Source organism: Schistocerca gregaria, chromosome 8, assembly GCF_023897955.1.
Source record: "Schistocerca gregaria isolate iqSchGreg1 chromosome 8, iqSchGreg1.2, whole genome shotgun sequence".
Lineage (NCBI taxonomy): Eukaryota > Metazoa > Arthropoda > Insecta > Orthoptera > Acrididae > Schistocerca > Schistocerca gregaria.
This window is the reverse complement of record NC_064927.1, coordinates 115,746,632-115,764,941: the sequence shown is the minus strand read 5'-3', so window position 1 is coordinate 115,764,941 and position 18,310 is coordinate 115,746,632.

The window sequence follows — 18,310 nt, the reverse complement described above, 5'->3', positions numbered from 1 at the left end:
GAAATTAACATTAAGTATAGAGATCAATCAATACAAAAAGTTGAGGATACAAAATTCCTGGGTGCCTACATAGACAGCAAATGTAATTGTTCTACCTACATCCTTCAGCTTGTGACTGATAAATTTTTCTAATGATTTCACAGTCAATTTTGTGCTAGGATTGATGTAATTTACTTGTTTCACACTTCTCCTTTTCTTATACTTTTTTTAGGAATTATGTTGTATTATGCAGTTGACTCATTGACTGTGATAAACAGGCATCCATTTTATACTAGTAGCTACACTGCATTAAGATGACTTGATGCTTTAAGGACTCTACAATGTTTGATATTATGAAAGGAAATGAGCAGAACTCTTTTGTTCTCTTTAAGGTTACATGATACTTGATATTCTTATAATTTTCAGAGTTTATATTGCACAAGCCCTCAGAGGAACTACACTCTTTCTATGTCATTTGCTTGGTGAACACAGGGTCTCGAACAATGTACAAGGGTGCCAATTTCATGGGTGCTCTGGTGCTCATGCACCTTCACCCCTTCCCCTACCCCTCCCCACCCAATGTGTAATATGTTTTGAGAGAAGAAAACTAAAACAGAATGAATCAAACAATGGAATTCCCAGGTAGGAGTACCAACAATGTAGGAAAAGATAGACTGCTAATTACTGGAAAGAAAACACATCAAGTTGTAGACAGGCACAATAAAAAGACACACATGTGTGGCTTTTGGCCACAGCCTTAATCAGTAAACACACATCATGCACACACAACAGCTAACTCCAGCATCTCGGGCCATAATGCAAAAATCATAGAATAAATAAATTAAAAAAACACAAAAATTGCAGAAAAATTTAAAGCTGTCAAGTATGCTAATTCTGACATTGTGCTCTCACATTGGCTCATGCAGCTGTGGCCAAGAATCTCTCAGCCCTCCCAAAACAACTGACAAGTACTCAGTGCACTCTTTTGCACAAATACTAGGAAAGTTTCTGAATGTTCTGTCAAGCAGGCAACAGCATGCATAGAGTTAAACCACCTGCTTTGCATTGATAAATATTCATTCACTCACTGCCATTCTTCATAGAGCAGTAAATTTTAGTTTACATTTTTTATTGTGTAACACAATATCATTTACAATTACAATTTACTTTATTTATTTATTTATTTATTTTATTTTTTTATTTTTTTATTTTTTTTTTATTTTTATTTTTTTTTTTTTTTGGTGGGTGTTGTAAAGGATAAAATCACTATTCACTCATTAATCTTGAAAAGTGATTAGGCTGCAACATATATAGATACTGCTTCAGGTGGTTCCAATCCAATTTCTGTATCAAATGAAACAAAGAAAACTGATCTTTCAGATCTCCTCACAACCAGAAGTCACATAGATTTAGGTCAGAGCATCTGTAAGGCGACACACCTTGAAATTGCCTAGAGATGATGCAGTCATTACATAAGGTTTCTCGAAGAAAATCTCTCACCTGGCAAGTGACATGTGGCGTCATCCCATCCTGCATACAAATTGTGGTACTGTCACAGTTATGTTCTTGCAAAGCTGGAGTCATGCGTTGTACAGGGAGGTCCCTATAATGTGCAGATTTCAGTGAATGTCTAACACAGGCACAAGAGTAAAGTGTGCCTCATCCATCCAAAGAATATTTTCCAGTCACAATGTAGCCTATCTCTGGGACTTCATTTGGTGCACATTCTGAATCTTGTAGTGATAGGCGTAAAATGCAGCACAAAATCTTTTGAAAAGCTCGAGCACTGGTTGCAAAACCTGAGGCATGTGCTGCACAGTCAGCTATAGCTACAGCTACTTCACCAACTGCCTGGGAATGAGCTGCCTCCCTCTTCCTGCTGCAGTACCTAATTCACCTGTTTCTTCAGGTTTCTTATTCATATTCTTTAGCCCATTTATTGATATGAGCCCCCTTTGTAACTGTTTCTATTGGCAAAATTCCTACAATGCAGCATTGCTATAGCTGCCATTCGGGTAACACAACTTTACCAGCAGTGCATGGTCTTTCTTCTTAATAGCCATTGTATTATGTATGGAAAACTTCAACCTTCTTATCCCTTTACACCAACAGTCATTTCACAGAAGAAATCAACATGCATCACCAGGCAACAAACAGCATACTGACACCAAAACAGGAAACATTTCACATTCTGACAGCTTACGGCACCATATTTCACTTTAAGACAGTATGCTGAACTATAATTTTTCTCAACTTTCTCTAGGAGTGCAGTGGTTAATGAACATACCTATGACGTTTATCACCCTACAATGTGTACAGCCCATACTGTACTGCTCGCAACACAGTTAGTTTACTTGTGACCACCTAGTATACGTGGATAATGTAGGAAAAGATAGATTGCTACTTGAAACTTCCTGGCCGGTTACAACTGTGCACTGGGCCGAGACTCAAACTCAGGACCTTTCCTTTCTCAGGCGAATGTTCTACCATCTAAGCTACCCAAGCACAACTCAGGCCCCATCCTCACAGCTTTACATCTGCCAGTACCTTGTCTCCTATCTTCCAAACTTCACAAAAGCTCTCCTGCGAATCTTGCAGAACTACACTCCTGCAAGAAAGGATATTGCGAAGACATGGCTTATCCACATCCTGGGGGATGTTTCCAGAATGAGATTATCAACTCTGCAGTGGAGTGTGCGCTGATACAAAACTTCCTGGCATGATAAAAAAATCTATTAAATCTAAGTACAGGAGGGTAATAAGTAAGTAAAAAATTGAGAAACTCAGGAAATTGCTCAAAGATATGAACTGGACAGATGTTTACAATACTTCTGACTCAAATTAAAAACACAAAGCATTCATTAATAAAGTTACCTCTTCTTTTGAAGATTGTTTTCCCTTAAAGGTAACTCAAATTACACAGAAGTCAAAAAGTAAACCGTGGATTACACAAGGAATAAAGATATCTAGTGGGACAAAAAGGAGACTATATCTAATATCCAGGAACAACTCTCATGGTAGAATTTCAATGTATTACAAAGAATACTGCAAAATATTGAAGCAAGTAATTCAGAAATTGAAGCAGCTTTATTACATCAGGTAACAAAATAAAAACTGTCTGGGATATAGTGAGAACAGAGATAGGTAGGGCCAAAAAGAAAGAGGAACAGATAGCTCTAAAAATAAATGAGACTTTGGTAACAAAAGCAAGTAGTGTTGCAAAACTTTTAAACAGATACTTCATTTCTATTACTGACAGCTTGGGGTTATCAGGTTTGGTGAACAGTGCAATGGAGTATCTAAAACCAGTCTTTAAAAATAACTTCAGTAAAATGGAAATGGCACTCACATCTCCAAAAGAAGTGGCATCCGTCATAACATCCTTAAAATCTAAGAATTCCAGTGGGTATGACATCATATCAATGAAGTTAATCAAAGAGTGTTCATGCGAGTTGAGTTCTATCTTAAGTTATTTGTGTAATCAATCTCTTATCAGTGGAATATTTCCAGATTGGTTAAAATATGCTGAAGTTAAGCCTCTCCACAAGAAGAGGGATAAAGACATACCATCAAACAACTGATCAATTTCACTTTTGCTGGCTTTCTCAAAAGTATTTGGAAAGGTTCTGTTCAAAAGTCTCCTTAAGCATTTGACTGCAAATAATACATTGTCCAAGTCACAGTTTGGATTTCTTTAGGGTTCCGATATAGGGACAGTTATTTACACTTACAGTGAGAATGTACTTAATTCATTATATAATAAATTAGAGGCTACTGGCGTTTTATGTGACCTGTCAAAAGTCTTTGACTGTGTGAACGACAGTATTCTGTTAAGTGAATTAGAATATCTACATCTACATCTACATTTATACTCCACAAGTCACCCAACAGTGTGTGGCGGAGGGCACTTTCCATGCCACTGTCATTACCCCCCTTTTCTGTTCCAGTCGCGTATGGTTAGCGGGAAGAACGACTGCTGGAAAACCTCCACGTGCGCTCGAATCTCTCTAATTTTATGTTCGTGATCTCCTCGGGAGGTATAATTAGGGGCAGCAATATATTCGATACCTCATTCAGAAATGCACCCTCTCGAAACCTGGACAGCAAGCTACACCGCGATGTAGAGCGCCTCTCTTGCAGAGTCTGCCACTTGAATTTGTTAAACATCTCCATAACACTATCACAATTACCAAATAACCCTGTGACAAAATGTGCCGCTCTTCTTTGGATCTTCTCTATCTCCTTCGTCAACCTGATCTGGTACGGAACCCACACTGATGAGCAATACTCAAGTATAGGTCGAACGAGTGTTTTGTAAGCCACCTCCTTAGCTGATGGACATTTTCTAAGGACTCTCCCAATGAATCTCAACCTAGTACCCACCTTGCCAACAATTAATTTTGTATGATCGTTCCACTTCAGATCATTCCGCATGCATACTCCCAGATACTTTACAGAAGTAACTGCTACCAGTGTTTGTTCCTATGTATTTGCAATGAATTACATTTGTCTATGTTAAGGGTCAATTGCCACTCCCTGCACCAAGTGCCTATCCGCTACAGATCTTCCTGCATTTCACTACAATTTTCTAATGCTGCAACTTCACTGTATACTACAGCATCATCCGCGAAAAGTCGCGTGGAACTTCTGACACTATCTACTATGTCATTTATATATATATTGTGAAAAGCAATGGTCCCATCACACTCCCCTGTGGCACGCCAGAGGTTACTTTAATGCCTGTAGACATCTCTCCACTGAGAACAACATGCTGTGGTCTGTTTGTTAAAAACTCTTCAATCCAGCCACTTAGCTAGTCTGATATTCCGTAGGCTCTTACTTTGTTTATCAGGCAACAGTGTGGAACTGTATCGAATGCCTTACGGAAGTCAAGGAAAATAGCATCGACCTGGGAGCCTGTATCTAATATTTTCTGGGTCTCATGAACAAATAAATCGAGTTGGGCCTCACACGTTCACTGTTTCCAGAATCCATGCTGATTCTTACAGAGTAGATTCTGGGTTTCCACAAAACAACATGATACGCGAGCAAAAAACATGTTCTAAAATTCAACAACAGATTTACATCAGAGATATAGGTTTACAGTTTTGTGCATCTGTTCGATGACACTTCTTGAAGACTGGGACTACCTGTGCTCTTTTCCAGTCATTTGGAACCTTCCGTTCCTCTAGAGACTTGCGGTACACAGCTGTTAGAAGGGGGGCAAGTTCTTTTGTGTACTCTGTGTAGAATCGAATTGGTATCCCATCAGGTCCAGTGGACTTTCCTCTGTTGAGTGATTTGTGTTGCTTTTCTATTCCTTGGACACTTATTTCGATGTCAGCCATTTTTTCGTTTGTGTGAGGATTTAGAGAAGGAACTGCAGTGCGGTCTTCCTCTGTGAAACAGCTTTGGAAAAAGGTGCTTAGTATTTCAGCTTTACATGTGTCATCCTCTGTTTCTATGCCATCATCATCCTGAAGTATCTGGATATGCTGTTTCGAGCCACTTACTGATTTAACGTAAGACCAGAACTTCCTAGGATTTTCTGTCAAGTCGGTACATAGAATTTTACTTTCGAATTCACTGAACGCTTCACACACAGCCCTCCTTACGTAACTTTGACATCGTTTAGGTTCTGTTTGTCTGAGAGGTTTTGGCTGTGTTTAAACTTGCAGTGAAGCTCTTTTTGCTTTCGCAGTAGTCTCCAAACTTTGTTGTTGAAGAACGGGGGTTTTTTCCCATCCCTCACAGTTTTACTCATCACGTACCTGTCTAAAACTCATTTTACGATTGCCTTGAACTTTTTCCATGAACACTCAACATTGCCAGTGTCGGGACAGAAATTTTCATTTTGATCTGTTAGGTAGTCTGAAATCTGCCTCCTATTACTCTTGCTAAATAGATAAACCTTCCTCCTTTTTTTTATATTCCTATTTACTTCCATATTAAGGGATGCTGCAACAGCCTAATGATCACTGATTTCCTGTTCTGCGCTTACAGAGTTGAAAAGTTTGGGTCTGTTTGTTATCAGTAGATCCAAGATGTTATCTCCATGAGTCGGTTCTCTGTTTAATTGCTCGAGGTAATTTTTGGATAGTGCATTCAGTATAATGTCACTCGATGCTCTGTCCCTATCACCCGTCCCAAACATCTGAGTGTCCCAGTCTATAACTGTTAAATTGAAATCTTCACCTAAGACTATAACATGCTGAGAAGATTTATGTGAAATGTATTCCAGATTTTCTCTCAGTTGTTCTGCCACTAATGCCGTTGAGTCGGGAGGTCGGTAAAAGGAGCCAATTATTAACCTAGCTCGGTTGTTGAGTGTAACCTTCACCCATAATAATTCACAGGAACTATCCACTTCTAGCTTTTGACAATGTTGACTGGAATACTCTCTTTCAAATTCTGAAAGTGGCAGAGGTAAAATACAGGGAACGAAAGGCTATTTACAATTTGTACAGAAACCAGATGGCAGTTATTAGAGTCGAGGGGCATGAAAGGGAAGCAGTGGTTGGGAAATGAGTGAGACAGGGTTGTAGCCTCTCCCCGATGTTATTCAATCTGTATATTGAGCAAGCAGTAAAGGAAACAAAAGAAAAATTTGGAGTAGGTATTAAAATTCATGGAGACGAAGTAAAAACTTTGAGGTTCACCGATGACATTGTAATTCTGTCAGAGACGGCAAAGGACTTGGATGAGCAGTTGAACGGAATGGACAGTGTCTTGAAAGGAGGATATAAGATGAACATCAACAAAAGCAAAACGAGGATAGTGGAATGTAGTCAAATTAAATCGGGTGATGCTGAGGGAATTAGATTATGAAATGAGACACTTAAAGTAGTAAAGGAGTTTTGCTATTTAGGAAGTAAAATAACTGATGATGGTCGAAGTAGAGAGGATATAAAATGTAGACTGCCAATGGCAAGAAAAGCGTTTCTGAAGAAGAGAAATTTGTTAACATCAAATATAGATTTATGTATCAGGAAGTCGTTTCTGAAAGTATTTGTTTGGAGTGTAGCCATGTATGGAAGTGAAACATGGACGATAACTAGTTTGGACAAAAAGAGAATAGAAGCTTTCGAAATGTGGTGCTACAGAATAATGCTGAAGATAAGGTGGATAGACCACATAACTAATGAGGAGGTGTTGAATAGGATTGGGGAGAAGAGAAGTTTGTGGCACAACTTGACTAGAAGAAGGGATCGGTTGGTAGGATATGTTCTGAGGCATCAAGGGATCACCAGTTTAGTACTGGAGGGCAGCGTGGAGGGTAAAAATCGTAGACGGAGACCAAGAGATGAGTACACTAAGCAGATTCAGAAGGATGTTGGCTTCAGTAGGTACTGGGAGATGAAGAAGCTTGCAAAGGATAGATTAGCATGGAGAGCTGCATCAAACCAGTCTCAGGACTGAAGACAACAACAACAACAACAACAACAACAACATCCACTTCTACTTCACTACAGGATAAACTACTACTAAGAGTGACAGACACGCCACCACCGGTTGCATGCAATCTATCCTTTCTAAACACCATCTGTGACTTTGTAAAAATTTTGGCAGAATTTATCTCTGGCTTCAGCCAGCTTTCTGTACGTGCTTTCTATCAGTGCTTGAAGTTCCAGTACTTTACCAGTGCAGCTTCAACAGTTTACAATTACAATACCAATTGCTGCTTAGTCCCCGCATGTCCTGCCTTTGCCCTGCACCCTTTGAGGTGGTTGCCCTTTCTGTACTTGCCCGAAGCCATCTAACCTAAAAAACCAACCAGTCCACACCACACAACCCCTGCTACCCGTGTGGCCACCTGCTCTGTGTAGTGGACTCCTGACCTACCCAGTGGAACCAGAAACCCCACCACCCTATGGCGTAAGTTGAGGAATCTGCAGCCCACATGGTCGCAGAACTGTCTCAGCCTCTGTTTCAGACCCTCCATTCGGCTCTGTATCAAAGGTCCACAGTCAGTCCTGTCAACTATGCTGCAGATGGTGAGCTCTGCTTTCATCCCACTAGTGAGACTGGCAGTCTTCACCAAATCAGATAGCCGCTGGAAGCCAGAGAGGATTTCCTCCGATCCATAGCAACACACATCATTGGTGCCGACATGAGCGACCACCTGCAGATGGTTGCACCCTGTACCCTTCATGGCATCCAGAAAGACCCTTTCCACATCTGGAATGACTCCCCCCCATATACACACGGAGTGCACATTGGTTTCCTTCCCCTCTTTTGCTGCCATAACCCTAAGGGGCCCCATTACATGCCTGACGTTGGAGCTCCCAACTACCAGTAAGCCCACCCTCTGCAACCGCCCAGATCTTGCAGACTGAGGGGCAACCTCTGGAACAGGGCAAGCACCCATGTCCAGCCAAAGCAGCCATGTCCAGCCAAAGATCAGTATCAGCCGGAGACAGAGCCTGAAACTGGTTCATCAGGCAACCTGGAGAGGCCTTCCGTTCAACCCTCCGAAATGTCTTTCACCTCCTGCCACACCTCGAGACGACCTCCCACTCTACCACAGGTGAGCAGTCAGCCTCAATGTGGGCAGTATCCCAGGCAGCCACAGCCGTAGTCCGATTGGGGGATGCATGGGACGAGCTGGCTGTCCCCGACAAACCCCCATCCGGACCCCCACAGTGATGCCCATTGCCAACAGCCTCAAGCTGTGTGACCAAAGCCAACACTGCCTGAAGCTGCAAGCGAAGGGATGCCAACTCAGCCCACATCCGAACACAGCAGTTGCAGTCCCTATCCATGGTAAAAACTGTTGTGCAAAGAACATCTGAACTAATCTACAGAGAGCACAACAATTTGACGCAATATTTGAATGGTTATTAAAATACAAGATTGCCTAGTAAATGCAGTACTGCTCCTACTTGTTCACTGCTGACACACTGCTCGGCGATGGAAGGAGACTACACGATCTTACACTATTCAGGTACTAAAGCTTAATGCTACAACTCTCAAATACTATAATACGCCCGAAATGTATGAATTACACAATGCAAGTACCCAAAAACACGCAAAGAAATTAAGAAGTAAACTATGTAACAAATAAGTGAGCTAAGAGTATACGACTTGCTGCTGGCAGCTGCTTATCCAACGGCGGCAGGGAGCACAATATCATGGTCTCAGCAGCAGTGCTGCAAAATGGTTTGAGTCTTATTTATCTAACAGGAAACAAAGGGTGCTGTTGCAAAATACCTGTGCAGTAAGCAATCAGTTTTCATCTGATTGGGAATTGATTACATGTGGTGTTCCTTGAGGTTCCATCTTGGGTCCATTGCTTTTTCTTGTGTACATTAGTGACCTCTTGTGTGTTACATTGCTAAATACTAAGTTGGTTTTGTTTGTAGATGATACAAACATTCCAATAAGCAGCAAGTCAAGTACAGATTTAGAAATATCTGCTAATCAAAATTTCACTGACATTAATAAATTGTTTAAATCTAATTCACTGTCATAAAAATTTGAGAAGACCCACTATATGCAGTTCAGAACCTGTAAGAGATTTCCTTCCAGCATGTGTATAACAGAAGAAGACATGCAGATCAAAGGGATAGACAGTGTTAAATTTCTGGGATTACAGCTCGATAATAAATTCAGTTGGGAAGGGCATAGCACAGAATTTCTTAAGTGCCTAAACAAGTCTGTAGTTGCAGTAAGAATGATGTCAGATGTAGGAGATATAAAAAAAAAATTGTCTACTTTGCTTACTTTCATTCTGTTATGTCATATGGGATCATATTCTGGGGTAACTCATCAAACCAAGCAAAAGTTTTTAGGGTGCAAAAGCATGTGATAAGAATCATTTGTGGTGTAAATTCAAGAACATCATATAGAAAACTGTTCAAGGAACTTTGTATTCTAACCACTATTTCTCAGTATATTTATTCCTTAATGAAATTTGTTGCAAGTAATATTTCTCTATTTTCAACCACTAGCTCAATACATAGTATCAATACTAGGAATAAGAGTAATCTACTTAAAGACCTAAAGTCACTTACCTTGGTCCAAAAAGGGGTCCAATATTGAGGAACACACATTTTCAATACATTGCCAGCAACCATTAAAAACTAGGTTTCAGATAAAGCACAGTTTATACAGAGTTTAAAATACTTTTTGATAGGCAACTCCTTCTACCCTATAGATGAATATCTTAACAGAGACTGTTAAGCCAACTTAAGTAAAAATGTCTGTTAGATTTCAACTTAAGTAAAAATGTCTGTTAGATTTCAGTTTTAACAGCACTTGACCACAGCCGTCAAGGTTAGGTAATTTGTGTATGATAAATTTATTATTAATGCATAAAAATGTTTCATTCTGACAGTGTGTTAACTCTGTAACTATCAGCTGTTCCAATTTACCACATTGTATTCAACTATTTCGACAATCTCCTGACAAATGATCAGGGTGGTAAGTGTTATATTAAATTGTTTTATGTTTTTATGTTATACTTACTGACATGTTCCACACTCACAAGAATCATCTCATTTTTTGGGTATATGGAATGAAAACCGTATGTAAGCTAACCTAATCTTAAATTAAAACTGTGTGCCAGACCAAGACTCAAAACTGGGACCTTTGCCTTTCGCAGGCAGGTGCTCTACCACTTGCCCGCCAAAAGCAAAGGCCCCGAGTTCGGGTCTCAGTCTGGCACACAGTTTTAACCTGCTAGGAAGTTTCATATCAGCACACACTCCACTGCAGAGTGAAAATCTCATTCTGGATTGTTACTTACCGTAAAGAAGGCATGTCAAGTTGCAGGCAGGATGATTAAAACAGACTCATATGTAGCTTTCATTCATAGCCTTCATCAATAAACACACACACACACACACACACACACACACACACACACACACACACGCACGCACACACACGCGCACACACACACACACACACACACACACACACACACAAAGGCAAGCAGACCTCACAGACTCACACCGCCAACTCCAGTTGGCAGTTTTGTGTGTGAGTGTGTGTGTGTGTGTGTGTGTGTGTGTGTGTGTGTGTGTGTGTGTGTGAGAGAGAGAGAGAGAGAGAGAGAGAGAGGTGTGCTTGCTTGCTTGTGTGTAGGGGGGGGGGGAGGGGGTGTCTTTATTGATGAAGGCTATGAATGACTGAAAGCTTGAGTGTCTTTTAATCGTGCCTGTCTGCAACTTGATGTGTCTTCTTTATGGTAAGCAGCAATCTATCTTTTCCTACATTTCTGATATTTCTACCTGGAATTTCCATTGTTTGAATCAGTATAAACGGATGTTATATGATGAGAAGTGTTGTAATGTGTTTTGTTCTGTGAGCCTTTTGCAAAGAAAATTAAACAAGATGAAGATGTGATAAAAGCATGAATTGAAGCAGGTTTTCTTCTTGGAACAAAGCATTTCAAAGGTTTGCTTGTCATGGAAAATGAAATTATCATATGTCTTTCTATAGTAGGAAAGGGCAACTGATAAAGATGCAGTGTTTAATGTCTAAGAGTAAGTGCAGAGTCTTGAACCACAGGAAGCAAGGGAGAAGATGACGTTATGGGTGACTGGTATCATCTTTCTACAATGCAAATGAACATGTGCATTTACACAGTTCTTTATTTACGTGAACTGTAAGTTTTTACTTAACTGAAATAGAGTCCACGTGTTATGATACAAGCTGTTAAGTAATAGTCCTCTTGAAGACAATATTGGGAATTTTGCTATTACACTAATTGCCATGCTTTGTCATAGGACTGTACACAATATTAAACTGGTACTGCGAAAGCAACAAAGCCCAATGTCGCAATTTTTTAGCAGTGCATGTAGGAACCAGCTTTGACAAATGAAACAAGGATGCAAAGGCTTGTGATCTGTCACTAAAAAGAACTTGCAACCACACAAATAGTGATGGAATTTGGTCACACCATACACAATAATGAGAGTGTCTTTTTCTATTTGAGAATAATTGCGCTGAGTTTGAGTTAACAACATCAAGGCAAAAGCAACAGATCTGTTTTGTGCACCAGTTCTGTGCAGGGTCAAAGTGATCTAAAAGTTTGTCAGTAAGCAAAGCAGTTTTGGGTTTCTAAAATGCATCTTGACAATCTTCAGTCCACACAAAAGGTACACTTTTGTGATGCAATGGAGCCATGATCTGAGTGGCGTTCAGTACGAACTGAATGTAGTATGCCATCTTGCCTAGTACTGACTGCAGTTCTAGACACATTGCAAAGAACAGGCAGATCATGGGTTGCAAGCAAATGAGATTTGAGTGGGTGCACACCCTGTTTATCATATGACCTAAGTACTATAGTTCAGTTTGAAAAAAGTCACACTTTTCAAGATGACACTTGAGTCCTGCTTCTGATAACACTCGAAAAAGAGTATGCAAATTGGCAATGTGTTCCTCTGGTGTATAACCTGAGACAACAACATTGTCAAGATAGTTTGAACAAAATGGCACTTTTGCATTCAGCTGTTCCACATAATGTTGGAATACGATGGGTGCGGAAGCACTGCCGAAGGACAAATGCAAATACTTGAACAGTCTTAGGTGTGTATTTGCAATAAACACCTTCTGTGATTTCCAGAATGAAACTTTCACTCTGTAGTGGAGTGTGTGCTGATATGAAACTTTCTGGCAGATTAAAACTGTGTGCTGGACTGAGACTTGAACTCAGTCCCGAGTTCGAGTCTCGGTCCGGCACACAGTTTTAATCTGCCAGGAAGTTTCACTTTCTATGATTCTTCATCCAATGGAATTTGCAAGTAAGCGTCCTCCAAATCTAGTTTAGAAAAGTAATGTCCCGCACCAAGCCTGTCGATGAGTTCCTCAGGGCAAGATAATGGTTAAGTGTCAACTACTATCTGCATGTTGGCGGTAGACTTGAAGTCAACACAAATGCAAATGCAACCAGAAGGCTTAGGCAACAAAATGAGAGGACTTGCCCATTGACTAGCTTGAATGGGAGCAATTACACAATTAACACTATAAAGTTGGTAGCTTTTCCCATTCCTTCTGAAAATAATTCAGAAAATTCTTTAAGCAAGCCAGCTACACTCTCTTTCAGATTAACAGCAGTCACTGAAAGTACATTGTCGTGGATGCTAAGTCCAAACAAATCAAAGGCATCTAACTGAATATGTTCTCACTGTCTCTTGATTTCAACACAGTAAAATTCACTGTCCCAGTGTGAGATTTGTAAGTGGCAGGAAAACTACACTGTCCAAACCCTGGAATTTCCTGTCTGTTGTAAGCCATGAGGTGCTTGCTAGATTTAGAAAGGCGTGGTTAACCTAACTGTTTGTACATGACATGATTAAGCAAAGTTACTGAGACACCTGTGTGTAACTGAAAGTTCACACAATGGCCAGCAATTTATAACGAAGCAAATAGTTTCTTAGAATGTCATTGCACAGCAGTAGAGTGAGAAGCAGGCACAACTTAAATCTTGGTTTTGTCAGAAACTGTTGTTGGTTTTGAAAACAAAGCATTCGCTGCATGTGCATGAGTCTGTTTTTTTCTGGGAGCAGTGGCATTTTTATGCCATTACAAACAAATTGCTTAGACATGGCCTTTTTTTCCACATGTGTAACAAGTTGGGTTATGTGAAGAGCAATCCTGTCTTTTATGGCAAGCAAAATATCCAGGGCAAGACCTCAATAAATTCATAGGTCTGTTTATATATCTATGTTGCTTTGTATGTGCTCATTGTACTGACTACTTGGTGTGGTCATGAACAAGGGACGACTTGACCCGACAAATCAGGGCTGGTCAAATTCATTGGTCACTATGGCACCCGAATTGTATTGGTCTAAGATTTGCAATACTTGGGAAAGTGATGGATTAGAGTACTTTAAGATTGTCCCCATATTCTACTATTTGGGACATGGAGTGCTATTGTATCACAAATCATTAAATCGCTGTAAAAGTTGTCACAACTAATTCTGTATACCCCTGGCAGTACATCCGTTCTGGCTTTTTCTGCAAGCAAAGGAACTGATACCTACACTGCGAGAGCCAAAGAAACTGGAACATTGTCCTGCTGGAATTGCCCAAATCCACCAGACTGCACAATTGACATGAATGGATGCATGTGATTAGACAGGATGCTTGCGCATGTGTAACCTGTCAGACTCATATCTAGAAGTATCAGGGGCCCAAAGTTAAGTCCAAACAAATCAAAGGCATCTAACTGCACATGCCCCACACCATTACAGAGCCTCCACCAGCTTGAACAATCCCCTGCTGACATGCAGGGTCCATGCATTTATGAGGTTGTCTCCTTACCCATACTTATCCATCAACTCGAAACAATTTGAAATGAGACTCATCCGACCAGGCAACTTTCTTCCAGTCATCATCAGTCCAATGTTGATGTTGACAGGCCCAGGTGAGGCCTAAAGTTTTGTGTTATGCAGTCATCAGGGTACTAGAGTGGGCCTTCAGCTTCAAAAGTCCATATCAATGATGTTTCGTTGAAAGGTTCACATGCTGACACTTGTTGATGTCCCAGCATTTAAATCTGCATCAATTTGCAGAAGGGTTGTGCTTATATCACATTGAATGATTCTCTCCAATCATCATTGGTCCTGTTCTTGTAGGATCTTTTTCTGGCCACATCAGTGTTGGAGATTTGGTGTTTTACTGGATTCCTGATATTCGTGGAACACTTGTGAAATGGTCGAACAGGGAAATCCCCACATCATAGCTACCTCAGATGTGTTGTGTCCCATCGCTTGTGTGCTAACTATAACACCACATTCAAACTCACTTAAATCTCGATAACCTGCCACTGTAGCAAGAGCAACTGATCTAACAACTGTGCCAAACACTTATCTTTTATAGGCGTTGCCAACCGCAGCACTATGTTCTGCCTGTTTATGTATCTCTGTATCTGAATAAGCATGCCTATACCAATTTCTTTGGTGCTTCACTGTAGCTGCAGTTACTTGGACTTGCTGGTCATAGTACTGAGTTAATGCAGCTATTACTTGGTCATAGGTGAGTTCATCAGGAGAGACGGTTGGGAACAGCTTTTGTATTAACCTGAACACTGGGGACCCCACAATCGGAAGGAGGTATTGTAACTTTACAGTACCTTGAACACAATGAACTTCACAATGTGTTTGGAATTAAGTCAGGTATTTGAGCTATTCCTCTTCTGTGTCCTGAAATTGCTGGAACTTTGATATGCTGGTCGGTGGTACTTGTTGGGTTGGTTGTCTAGTCTGTTGTGCGGCTGATGCAGCTTGTGCAGTGAGTATGTGTTGCACCATCATCAGTAGGGTAGCAGTTCTTTGATTCTGAAACTGAAAAACTTGTGTTAGATCCATCACACTGATTATCTGCAGCTGAGATGCAGTGGCAGGGGGTGGGGGATTCATGGTTTACACAAATATCTTATAGCAAAAAGCAAGCAAAGTATCTGAAAACAGAAATTTGATTAGTTCTGCAGCTCCCATCCTGGAATACAAGCAAGAACACAACAACAAAGTATCAATTAGAAAAATGATCACTCCTGAAAGCTAAAACACAAGAGAAGCAAGCAAAATCTTTGGCCAAGTTGATTAACTTCAATCGCCACTGAATTATCCTCATTACTACGATAGAGTCTTGTATCTTGGGAACCAAAGGAAAGGATGTTATTATGGGTATCCGGTATCCTCCTTCTAAAACTAAATGTGCATGCACACGTGAATTAATATGATTCTTTATTTACATAAACTGTAAGTTTTTACTTTATTGGAATAGGGTCTATGTGTAGTGGTAAACACTCATTAATAATAGTCCTCTTGAAGACAATATCAGGAATCTTGCCATTACACTAATGTGATCACTATGTACTGTCATATCCTGAGTGAGTCAGTGACTGAGTCTGCACTGCAACTAACTGACAGAGTGGTCAAACTGGAGTGTGAGTCAGTGAGTGAGGCCCTCCAGTCAGCAGCGGCGGCCTAAATACTTGCTGTTGAGAGTGCGATGTTGGCTTATTGCTTGCGGTGTGGCTCTGGCCTCTCTCGTGATAGGTGCACTTCATCCAGTGGCTACTGTCAGTCTTTGCACTACATCTTCGCTGACCTGTGTGCTGCCGACAGGTTACGCCAGCACAATACGGAGGAAGATATGAAGTCTGCAAGAGAAGCTCTGCTGAGAATGTCATCTCTTCACTCTGCAGAGTTAGCAATCCATGGTCACACAGATGAAAATTCTAATTATAGTGGATTGTTAGAGTTTGTCATCGAAGATAACGCTGATTTCTCCTCTTGACTTTGGCAGATAAATTACAGATGGATTTCACATGTCGTAACAAATGAAGTTGGTTCTATTGTGCCCAATGAAGTTTTACACAGTTTGATAAAGTTTGTAAAATATTCCCAATACTATTCCATGTTAATGAATGAAACTAGCAACATACGTCAACATGAGCAAGTTTCAGTTTACTTTCAATGTGTCAGCCATGATAATTTTCAAGTTAATTAATTATTTTTAGATGTCTGTAATAATGAATCTACTACAGTTGTATGTAGTATAAAACAATGGGTGTTCTCACTCATTTTTCTAGAGCTATCAGTTTCTGCAGAAGTATTGCTACTAGCAAGTGGTAAATATAACTGGTGCTTTTTCTGGGTTGCAAGCAAAAATCGGAGAAATTAAGCCACAAATTCTGCAAAATGTGCCTATGGTGAGAGGCTACCTTTCAAATGTGAATCAAATGACCAATTTTGTATGCAGGTCCCCCAAGCAACTAGCAATATATGAGTCTCTGCAAGCTGCCCAAGATGCTAGCTTTTTCTCATGCACTAGCTCTTCAGCCCTTTGTCTTGTCATGTTGTGTTGGAGAATAAGTTTGTCGAAAATTATTTTCCAGAGTTGTGAACACAAGCTGAGGTCGAAAAATATGATGACAGTGCTGAAGCTAAAGGTTTCATAAATTTTCTGTTTTCTTTCAAATTTATTTTTGTCACTATGCTTCTTACTAAAATTTTAGTGTTATCTGAAATTTTGAATGCTTTTCTGCAAAATTCCTTTCTACTGCTCCAAAAATCCATGAACAACATTAATAACATCTGAGATGTTGTGAAGTTATCTTGAACTGATGAAAGTTTCATGAAATATAGAGCTCTTCTTCGAACTGACCAAAAACTTTGATGCCGAAGATCCAATTCTTGAAAGCTTGATGATAGCACGGTATCCTATGCTTTTGCCAGCCCCTGTGATTATTACCAGAAAATTTATTTTGCAGTTTTAGTGGTTCAGTGTTTCAAGGATTGATTTTCTAAAGCTGCTATAACTCACTTCAAAGATACAGAAACATTATATCTTTCCAAAATTAAAGGTTGCAGTTATGTAATAGAATTTTATAAGGATCACATTGACCCAAAAAGATTAACTTTGCACAGAAATATGATATTAGATATGTGTAAATGTAAAAATTATTTTTTTAGATATATGGAAGACGTAGTCTGCTTCTTTTCCTCAAATATGCACATCGTCAAACTGATTCCAGAGATGATGAAACTGATAAAGATCACTTTGACATTAACAGTTTCTCCATGTACAGCAGAACATTCTTTCTCCACTCTTAGAAGGTTAAAAACTTACCTGTGCAACACCAAGATTCAAGAGAAATTGAATGACAATGCTGTCATACATATCCATAAAAAAGAGGCAAAAATCTTGAACCTTGATTGTAGCAAACAGTATCAAAAGATCCTTGTTTGTAGGAACACATTGTTTATGATTGGGAATTATGCTACACAAAGATCTGAAAAATAAGGTAATTGTATGTGGATTGTGAATTGCTTTTTGTATTAATTAATTAGTGTGGAAAAAGGACACAATAACCAATAGTCTGTTTACCTTTATCAGGGATTGCTCATTCAAAAATACCTGAAACTGGACTTTCAGGAGGGTTAGCCTTCAACCTCTGCGAACTGTGATTGAGAGCACCCACATTGGTCATCAAAAGCTGGCACCCCTAGCCAAGTAGCACTGTTTTTGTTTTCTGTATAGCATCTTCCTTCTCATGTCCTGTCAGTCTATCAAAACTATCTCTCACTGACATTTCTATCCATTCTGTTAGTTTGTAGTCACAAATAAATTATGTTAAACTGATGCAATCTATTCTTTGTCATTATCCCATCCTGGAGTTTCCATCGTTTGGAACCTATCCTTTTGAATATTAAATTAATTTCACAATTGTGTTTTCGTATTAGTTATATTTCTAGCTGAAATGATAAATAGTTTGCACTGTGACGGTGTTTTATATGGCTTGTTAGTGACTTTTGGTAGGTTATTTGGGTCACATTCAAATAATTATTACATTGTGGTTAAATAAGTTGTATTT